This window comes from Polistes fuscatus, unplaced genomic scaffold (assembly GCF_010416935.1).
Source record: "Polistes fuscatus isolate 324 unplaced genomic scaffold, CU_Pfus_HIC Scaffold4, whole genome shotgun sequence".
Classification (NCBI taxonomy): Eukaryota; Metazoa; Arthropoda; class Insecta; order Hymenoptera; family Vespidae; genus Polistes; species Polistes fuscatus.
The window spans coordinates 8,351,819-8,361,907 of NW_025113118.1; positions in this window are offsets into that span (position 1 = coordinate 8,351,819).

The following is a 10,089-nucleotide window of genomic DNA, read 5'->3' on the forward strand; positions in this document are numbered from 1 at the left end:
GTATATTAAAGTTTTTGTGTACAGATTAATTCTTTTTCTTAAATACCCTATATATTTTAATTTTTTAAGTTTTATATCAGTTTGTAGAGCATTAAAAGAGATTTTTATTGACCATGTTATAACATTTTAGCATTATTTAGTTTTGGAGTTATCAAGTTTTGTGTACGAAGTTCTACTTTTTTTTTAGACACCCTATGTATTTTAATACTTATGCTTGACATCTTGTTGTTTAGCATTAAAAGACCTTTAAATTTGCTATTTTAGAACATTTTAAAACTAATTTGTCTTTGAAAAATATAAGTTTATGTATACAGCTACTTTCTTTTTTTTTTAGAAAACCTATAAGTTTTAAATACTTATGTTAATCTTAAGATTTTAGAGCATTTAAAGAGCTTTAAATTGACATTACTAAAACATTTTAAAAATTGCTTTTTTTCGAGTAATTAAAGTTTTTGTGTACAGATTAATTCTTTTTTTTTAAATACCCTATATATTTTAATTTTTTAAGTTTTATATCAGTTTGTAGAGCATTAAAAGAGCTTTTAATTGACCATGTTATAACATTTTAGCATTATTTAGTTTTGGAGTTATCAAAGTTTTTGTGTACGAAGTTCTACTTTTTTTTTAGACACCCTATGTATTTTAAATACTTTTGCTATAATCATGTTGTTGGGCATTAAAAGAGCTTTAAATTTGCTATTTTAAAACATTTTAAAATAAATTTGTCTTTGAAAAATGTAAGTTTATGTGTACAGCTACTTTCTTTTTTTTTTAGAAAACCTACAATTTTTAAATACTTATGTTTATCATAAGATTTTATAGCATTTCAAAAGCTTTAAATTGACAATTATAAAATATTTTAAAAATTGCTTTTTTTCGAGTATATAAAGTTTTTGTGTACAGATTAATTCTTTTTTTTTAAATACCCTATATATTTTCATTATTTAAGTTTTATATCAGTTTGTAGAGCAATAAAAGAGCTTCTAATTGACCATGTTATAACATTTTAGGATATTTTAGTTTTAGAGTTATCAAAGTTTGTGTACGAAGTTCTACTTTTTTTTTAGACACCCTATGTATTTTAAATACTTTTGCTATAATCATGTTGTGTGCATTAAAAGAGCTTTAAATTTGCCAATTTTAAAACATTTTAAAATAAATTTGTCTTTAAAAAATGTAAGTTTATGTGTACAGCTACTTTCTTTTTTTTTTTAGAAAACCTATAAGTTTTAAATACTTATGTTTATCATAAGATTTTAGAGCATTTAAAGAGCTTTAAAATAACAATAATAAAACATTTAAAAAATTGCTTTTTTTCGAGTAATTAAAGTTTTTGTGTACAGATTCCTTCCTTTTTTTTTAAAAACCCTATATATTTTAATTACTTAGGTTTTAAATCTGGTTGTAGAGCATTAAAAGAGTTTTTGAATGACCATGTTATAACATTTTAGAATTGTTTAGTTTTCGAGTTATTAAAGTTTTTGTGAAAAAAGTATTTCTTTTTTTTTAAACACCCTACGTACATTATATTATTATGTTTAGCATCAAGTTTTAGAGCATTAAAAGAGCTTTACAATTACTGCTTTAAAATGACAACTTTAATATGTCTGCTTTAAATTATTTAAAAATTGGTTAGTTTTCGATTTGTGATAGTTTTTGTGTAAAAAGTACTTCTTTTTTTTAGACACTGTATGTATTTTAAATACTTTTGCTATAATCATTTGTTTGGGCATTAAAGAGCTTTAAATTTGCTTTTTTTAACAACATTTTAAATAATTTGTCTTTAAAAATGAAGTTTATGTGTACAGCTAATTTCTTTTTTTTTAGAAAACCTGTAAGTTTTAAATACTTATGTTTATCATAAGATTTTATAGCATTTCAAAAGCTTTAAATTGACATTATTAAAATATTTTAAAATTGCTTTTTTTCGAGTATATAAAGTTTTTGTGTACAGATTAATTCTTTTTTTTTAAATACCCTATATATTTTAATTTTTTAAGTTTTATATCAGTTTGCAGAGCATTAAAAGAGCTTCTAATTGACCATGTTATAACATTTTAGCATTATTTAGTTTTAGAGTTATCAAAGTTTTTGTGTACGAAGTTCTACTTTTTTTTATACACCCTATGTATTTTAAATACTTTTGCTATAATCATGTTGTTGTGCATTAAAAGAGCTTTAAATTTGCTATTTCAAAACATTTTAAAATAAATTTGTCTTTGAAAAATGTAAGTTTATGTATACAGCTAGTTTCTTTTTTTTTTAGAAAACCTATAAGTTTTAAATACTTATGTTAATCTTAAGATTTTAGAGCATTTAAAGAGTTTAAATTGACATTACTAAAACATTTTAATAATTGCTTTTTTTCGAGTAATTAAAGTTTTTGTGTACAGATTCCTTCCTTTTTTCTAAAACTCTATATGATTTAATTACTTAGGTTTTAAATCGGTTATAGAGCCATTAAAAGAGCTTTGAATGACAATGTTATAACATTTTAGAATCGTTTAGTTTTCGAGTTATTAAAGTTTTTGTGAAAAAAGTATTTCTTTTTTTTTAACACCCTATGTACATTTAATTATTATGTTTATCATAAAGTTTCAGAGCATTAAAAGAGCTTTACAATTACTGCTTTAAAATGACAACTTTAATAGGTCTGCTTTAAATAATTTAAAAATTGGTTAGTTTTCGAGTTATTAAAGTTTTTGTGTAAAAAGTACTTCTTTTTTTTTAGACACTGTATGTATTTTAAATGCTTTTGCTATAATCATGTTGTTGGGCATTAAAAGAGCTTTAAATTTGCTTTTTTTAAAACATTTTAAAATAAATTTGTCTTTAAAAAATGTAAGTTTATGTGTACAGCTAATTTTTTTTTTTTTAGAAAACCTGTAAGTTTTAAATACTTATGTTTATCATAAGATTTTATAGCATTTCAAAAGCTTTAAATTGACATTATTAAAATATTTTAAAAATTGCTTTTTTTCGAGTATATAAAGTTTTTGTGTACAGATTAATTCTTTTTTTTAAAATACCCTATATATTTTAATTTTTTAAGTTTTATATCAGTTTGTAGAGCATTAAAAGAGCTTTTAATTGACCATGTTATAACATTTTAGCATTATTTAGTTTTGGAGTTATCAAAGTTTTTGTGTACGAAGTTCTACTTTTTTTTTAGACACCCTATGTATTTTAATTACTTATGCTTGACATCTTGTTGTTTAGCATTAAAAGAGCTTTAAATTTGCTATTTTAAAACATTTTAAAATAAATTTGTCTTTGAAAAATGTAAGTTTATGTGTACAGCTACTTTCTTTTTTTTTTAGAAAACCTATAAGTTTTAAATACTTATGTTTATCATAAGATTTTAGAGCATTTAAAGAGCTTTAAATTGACATTAATAAAACATTTTAAAATTGCTTTTTTTCGAGTAATTAAGTTTTTGTGTACAGATTCCTTCCTTTTTTTTAAAAACCCTATATGATTTAATTACTTAGGTTTTAAATCAGGTTATAGAGCATTAAAAGAGCTTTTGAATGACATGTTATAACATTTTAGAATCGTTTAGTTTTCGAGTTATTAAAGTTTTTGTGAAAAAAGTATTTCTTTTTTTTTAAACACCCTATGTACATTTAATTATTATGTTTATCATAAAGTTTCAGAGCATTAAAAGAGCTTTACAATTACTGCTTTAAAATGACAACTTTAATAGGTCTGCTTTAAATAATTTAAAAATTGGTTAGTTTTCGAGTTATAAAGTTTTTGTGTAAAAAGTACTTTTTTTTTTTTAGACACTGTTTTTTAATGATTTTGCTATAATCATGTTGTTGGGCATTAAAAGCGCTTTAAATTTGCTTTTTTTAAACATTTTAAAATAAATTTGTCTTTGAAAAATGTAAGTTTATGTGTACAGCTACTTTTTTTTTTTAGAAAACCTATAAGGTTTAAATACTTATGTTTATCATAAGATTTTATAGCATTTCAAAAGCTTTAAATTGACATTATTAAAATATTTTAAAAATTGCTTTTTTTCGAGTATATAAAGTTTTTGTGTACAGATTAATTCTTTTTTTTTAAATACCCTATATATTTTAATTTTTTAAGTTTTATATCAGTTTGTAGAGCATTAAAAGAGCTTTTAATTGACCATGTTATAACATTTTAGCATTATTTAGTTTTGGAGTTATCAAAGTTTTTGTGTACGCAGTAATTCTTTTTTTAGACATCCTATGTATTTTTATTACTTTTGCTTTACATCTTTTTGTTGAGCATTAAAAAAGCTTTAAATTTGCAATTTCAAAACATTTTAAAATAAATTTGTCTTTGAAAAATGTAAGTTTATGTGTACAGCTACTTTCTTTTTTTTTTAGAAAACCTATAAGGTTTAAATACTTATGATTATCATAAGATTTTATAGCATTTCAAAAGCTTTAAATTGACATTATTAAAATATTTTAAAAATTGCTTTTTTTCGAGTATATAAAGTTTTTGTGTACAGATTAATTCTTTTTTTTTAAATACCCTATATATTTTAATTTTTTAAGTTTTATATCAGTTTGTAGAGCATTAAAAGAGCTTTTAATTGACCATGTTATAACATTTTAGCATTATTTAGTTTTAGAGTTATCAAAGTTTTTGTGTACGAAGTTCTACTTTTTTTTTAGACACCCTATGTATTTTAAATACTTTTGCTATAATCATGTTGTTGTGCATTAAAAGAGCTTTAAATTTGCTATTTTAAAACATTTTAAAATAAATTTGTCTTTGAAAAATGTAAGTTTATGTATACAGCTACTTTCTTTTTTTTAGAAAACCTATAAGTTTTAAATACTTATGTTAATTTAAGATTTTAGAGCATTTAAAGAGCTTTAAATTGACATTACTAAAACATTTTAAAAATTGCTTTTTTTCGAGTAATTAAAGTTTTTGTGTACAGATTCCTTCCTTTTTTTTAAAAACTCTATATGATTTAAATTCTTAGGTTTTAAATCAGGATATAGAGCATTAAAAGAGCTTTTGAATGACAATGTTATAACATTTTAGAATCGTTTAGTTTTCGAGTTATTAAAGTTTTTGTGAAAAAAGTATTTCTTTTTTTTTAAACACCCTATGTACATTTAATTATTATGTTTATCATAAAGTTTCAGAGCATTAAAAGAGCTTTACAATTACTGCTTTAAAATGACATCTTTAATAGGTCTGCTTTAAATAATTTAAAAATTGGTTAGTTTTCGAGTTATAAAGTTTTTGTGTAAAAAGTACTTCTTTTTTTTTAGACACTGTATGTATTTTAAATGATTTTGCTATAATCATGTTGTTGGGCATTAAAAGAGCTTTAAATTTGCTTTTTTTAAAACATTTTAAAATAAATTTGTCTTTAAAAAATGTAAGTTTATGTGTACAGCTACTTTCTTTTTTTTTTAGAAAACCTGTAAGTTTTAAATACTTATGTTTATCATAAGATTTTATAGCATTTCAAAAGCTTTAAATTGACATTATTAAAATATTTTAAAAATTGCTTTTTTTTCAAGTATATAAGTTTTGTCTACAGATTATTTCTTTTTTTTAAAATACCCCTATATTTTCATTATTTAAGTTTATATCAGTGTTTTTAGAGCAATAAAAGAGCTTCTAATTGAGCATGTTATAACATTTTAGCATTATTAGTTTTGGAGTTATCAAAGTTTTGTGTACGAAGTTCTACTTTTTTTTTAGACACCCTATGTATTTTAAATACTTATGCTTGACATCTTGTTGTTTAGGATTAAAAGAGCTTTAAATTTGCTATTTTAAAACATTTTAAAATAAATTTGTCTTTGAAAAATGTAAGTTTATGTATACAGCTACTTTCTTTTTTTTTTAGAAAACCTATAAGTTTTAAATACTTATGTTAATCTTAAGATTTTAGAGCATTTAAAGAGCTTTAAATTGACATTACTAAAACATTTTAAAAATTGCTTTTTTTCGAGTAATTAAAGTTTTTGTGTACAGATTCCTTCCTTTTTTTTAAAAACTCTATATGATTTAAATTCTTAGGTTTTAAATCAGGTTATAGAGCATTAAAAGAGCTTTTGAATGACAATGTTATAACATTTTAGAATCGTTTAGTTTTCGAGTTATTAAAGTTTTTGTGAAAAAAGTATTTCTTTTTTTTTAAACACCCTATGTACATTTAATTATTATGTTTATCATAAAGTTTCAGAGCATTAAAAGAGCTTTACAATTACTGCTTTAAAATGACAACTTTAATAGGTCTGCTTTAAATAATTTAAAAATTGGTTAGTTTTCGAGTTATTAAGTTTTGTGTAAAAAGTACTTCTTTTTTTTTAGAGACTGTATGTATTTTAAATGCTTCTGCTATAATCATGTTGTTGGGCATTAAAAGAGCTTTAAATTTGCTTTTTTTACAACATTTTAAAATAAATTTGTCTTTAAAAAATGTAAGTTTATGTGTACAGCTACTTTCTTTTTTTTTTAGAAAACCTGTAAGTTTTAAATACTTATGTTTATCATAAGATTTTAAAGCATTTCAAAAGCTTTAAATTGACATTAATAAAATATTTTAAAAATTGCTTTTTTTCTAGTATATAAAGTTTTTGTGTACAGATTAATTCTTTTTTTTAAAATACCCTATATATTTTCATTATTTAAGTTTATATCAGTTTGTAGAGCAATAAAATAGCTTCTAATTGACCATTTTATAACATTTTAGCATTATTTAGTTTTAGAGTTATCAAAGTTTTTGTGTACGAAGTTCTACTTTTTTTTTAGACACTGTATGTATTTTAAATGATTTTGCAATAATCATGTTGTTGGGCATTAAAAGAGCTTTAAATTTGCTATTTTAAAACATTTTAAAATAAATTTGTCTTTGAAAAATGTAAGTTTATGTGTACAGCTACTTTCTTTTTTTTTTAGAAAACCTGTAAGTTTTAAATACTTATGTTTATCATAAGATTTTATAGCATTTCAAAAGCTTTAAATTGACATTATTAAAATATTTTAAAAATTGCTTTTTTTCGAGTATATAAAGTTTTTGTGTACAGATTAATTCTTTTTTTTTAAATACTCTATATATTTTCATTATTTAAGTTTTATATCAGTTTGTAGAGCATTAAAAGAGCTTCTAATTGACCATGTTATAACATTTTAGCATTATTTAGTTTTAGAGTTATCAAAGTTTTTGTGTACGAAGTTCTACTTTTTTTTTAGACACCCTATGTATTTTAAATACTTTTGCTATAATCATGTTGTTGGGCATTAAAAGAGCTTTAAATTTGCTATTTTAAAACATTTTAAAATAAATTTGTCTTTGAAAAATGTAAGTTTATGTGTACAGCTACTTTCTTTTTTTTTTAGAAAACCTATAAGTTTTAAATACTTATGTTTATCATAGGATTTTAGAGCATTTCAAAAGCTTTAAATTGACAATTATAAAATATTTTAAAAATTGCTTTTTTTCGAGTATATAAAGTTTTTGTGTACAGATTAATTCTTTTTTTTAAAATACCCTATATATTTTCATTATTTAAGTTTTATATCAGTTTGTAGAGCAATAAAAGAGCTTCTAATTGACCATGTTATAACATTTTAGCATTATTTAGTTTTAGAGTTATCAAAGTTTTTGTGTACGAAGTTCTACTTTTTTTTTAGACACCCTATGTATTTTAAAAACTTTTGCTATAATCATGTTGTTGTGCATTAAAAGAGCTTTAAATTTGCAATTTTAAAACATTTTAAAATAAGTTTGTCTTAGAAAAATGTAAGTTTATGTGTACAGCTACTTCTTTTTTTTTTAGAAAACCTATAAGGTTTAAATACTTATGTTTATCATAAGATTTTAGAGCATTTAAAGAGCTTTAAATTGACATTAATAAAACATTTTAAAAATTGCTTTTTTTCGAGTATATAAAGTTTTTGTGTACAGATTAATTCTTTTTTTTAAAATACCCTATATATTTTCATTATTTAAGTTTTATATCAGTTTGTAGAGCAATAAAAGAGCTTCTAATTGACCATGTTATAACATTTTAGCATTATTTAGTTTTAGAGTTATTAAAGTTTTTGTGTACGAAGTTCTACTTTTTTTTAGACACCCTATGTATTTTAAAAACTTTTGCTATAATCATGTTGTTGTGCATTAAAAGAGCTTTAAATTTGCAATTTTAAAATATTTAAAAATAAATTTGTCTTTGAAAAATGTAAGTTTATGTGTACAGCTACTTCCTTTTTTTTTTAGAAAACCTGTAAGTTTAAATACTTATGTTTATCATAGGATTTTAGAGCATTTCAAAAGCTTTAAATTGACAATTATAAAATATTTTAAAAATTGCTTTTTTTCGATTATCAAGTTTTGTGTACAGATTAATTCTTTTTTTTAAAATACCCTATATTTTCATTATTTAAGTTTTATATCAGTTTGTAGAGCAATAAAAGAGCTTCTAATTGACCATGTTATAACATTTTAGCATTATTTAGTTTTAGAGTATTAAAGTTTTTGTGTACGAAGTTCTACTTTTTTTTTAGACACCCTATGTATTTTAAAAACTTTTACTATAATCATGTTGTTGTGCATTAAAAGAGCTTTAAATTTGCAATTTAAAATTTTTAAAATAAGTCTGTCTTAGAAAAATGTAAGTTTATGTGTACAGCTACTTTCTTTTTTTTTAGAAAACCATAAGGTTTAAATACTTATGTTTATCATAAGATTTTAGAGCATTACATAGCTTTAAATTGGCATTAATAAAACATTTTAAAAATTGCTTTTTTTCGAGTATATAAGTTTTTGTGTACAGATTAATTCTTTTTTTAAAATACCCTATATATTTTCATTATTTAAGTTTTATATCAGTTTGTAGAGCATAAAAGAGCTTCTAATTGACCATGTTAAACATTTTAGCATTATTTAGTTTTAGAGTTATCAAAGTTTTTGTGTACGAAGTTCTACTTTTTTTTTAGACACCCTATGTATTTTAAAAACTTTTGCTATAATCATGTTGTTGTGCATTAAAAGAGCTTTAAATTTGCAATTTTAAAAATTTTTAAAATAAATTTGTCTTAGAAAAATGTAAGTTTATGTGTACAGCTACTTTCTTTTTTTTTTAGAAAACCTATAAGGTTTAAATACTTATGTTTATCATAAGATTTTAGAGCATTTAAAGAGCTTTAAATTGACATTAATAAAACATTTTAAAAATTGCTTTTTTTCGAGTAATTAAAGTTTTTGTGTACAGATTCCTTCCTTTTTTTAAAAACCCTATATGATTTAATTACTTAGGTTTTAAATCAGGTTATAGAGCATTAAAAGAGCTTTTGAATGACAATGTTATAACATTTTAGAATCGTTTAGTTTTCGAGTTAATAAAGTTTTTGTGAAAAAGTATTTCTTTTTTTTTAAACACCCTATGTACATTTAATTATTATGTTTATCATAAAGTTTCAGAGCATTAAAAGAGCTTTACAATTACTGCTTTAAAATGACAACTTTAATAGGTCTGCTTTAAATAATTTAAAAATTGGTTAGTTTCGAGTTAGTTATTAAGTTTTTGTGTAAAAGTACTTCTTTTTTTTTAGACACTGTATCTATTTTAAATGCTTTTTGCTAATCATGTTGTTGGGCATTAAAAGAGCTTTAAATTTGCTTTTTAAAACATTTTAAAATAAATTGTCTTTAAAAATGTAAGTTTGTGTACAACTACTTTCTTCTTTTTTTAGAAAACCTGTAAGTTTAAATACTTATGTTTATCATAAGATTTTATAGCATTCAAAAGCTTTAAATGACATTATTAAAATATTTTAAAAATTGCTTTTTTTCGAGTATATAAAGTTTTTGTTGTACAGATTAATTCTTTTTTTTTAAATCTCTATATATTTTCATTATTTAGTTTTATATCAGTTTTGTAGAGCATTAAAAGAGCTTCTAATTGACCATGTTATAACATTTTAGCATTATTTAGTTTTAGAGTTATCAAGTTTTTGTATACAAGGTCTCTTTTTTTTTAGACACCCTATGTATTTTAAATACTTTTGCATAAATCATGTTTTGTGCATTAAAAGAGCTTTAAATTTGCAATTTTAAATATTTTAAAATAAATT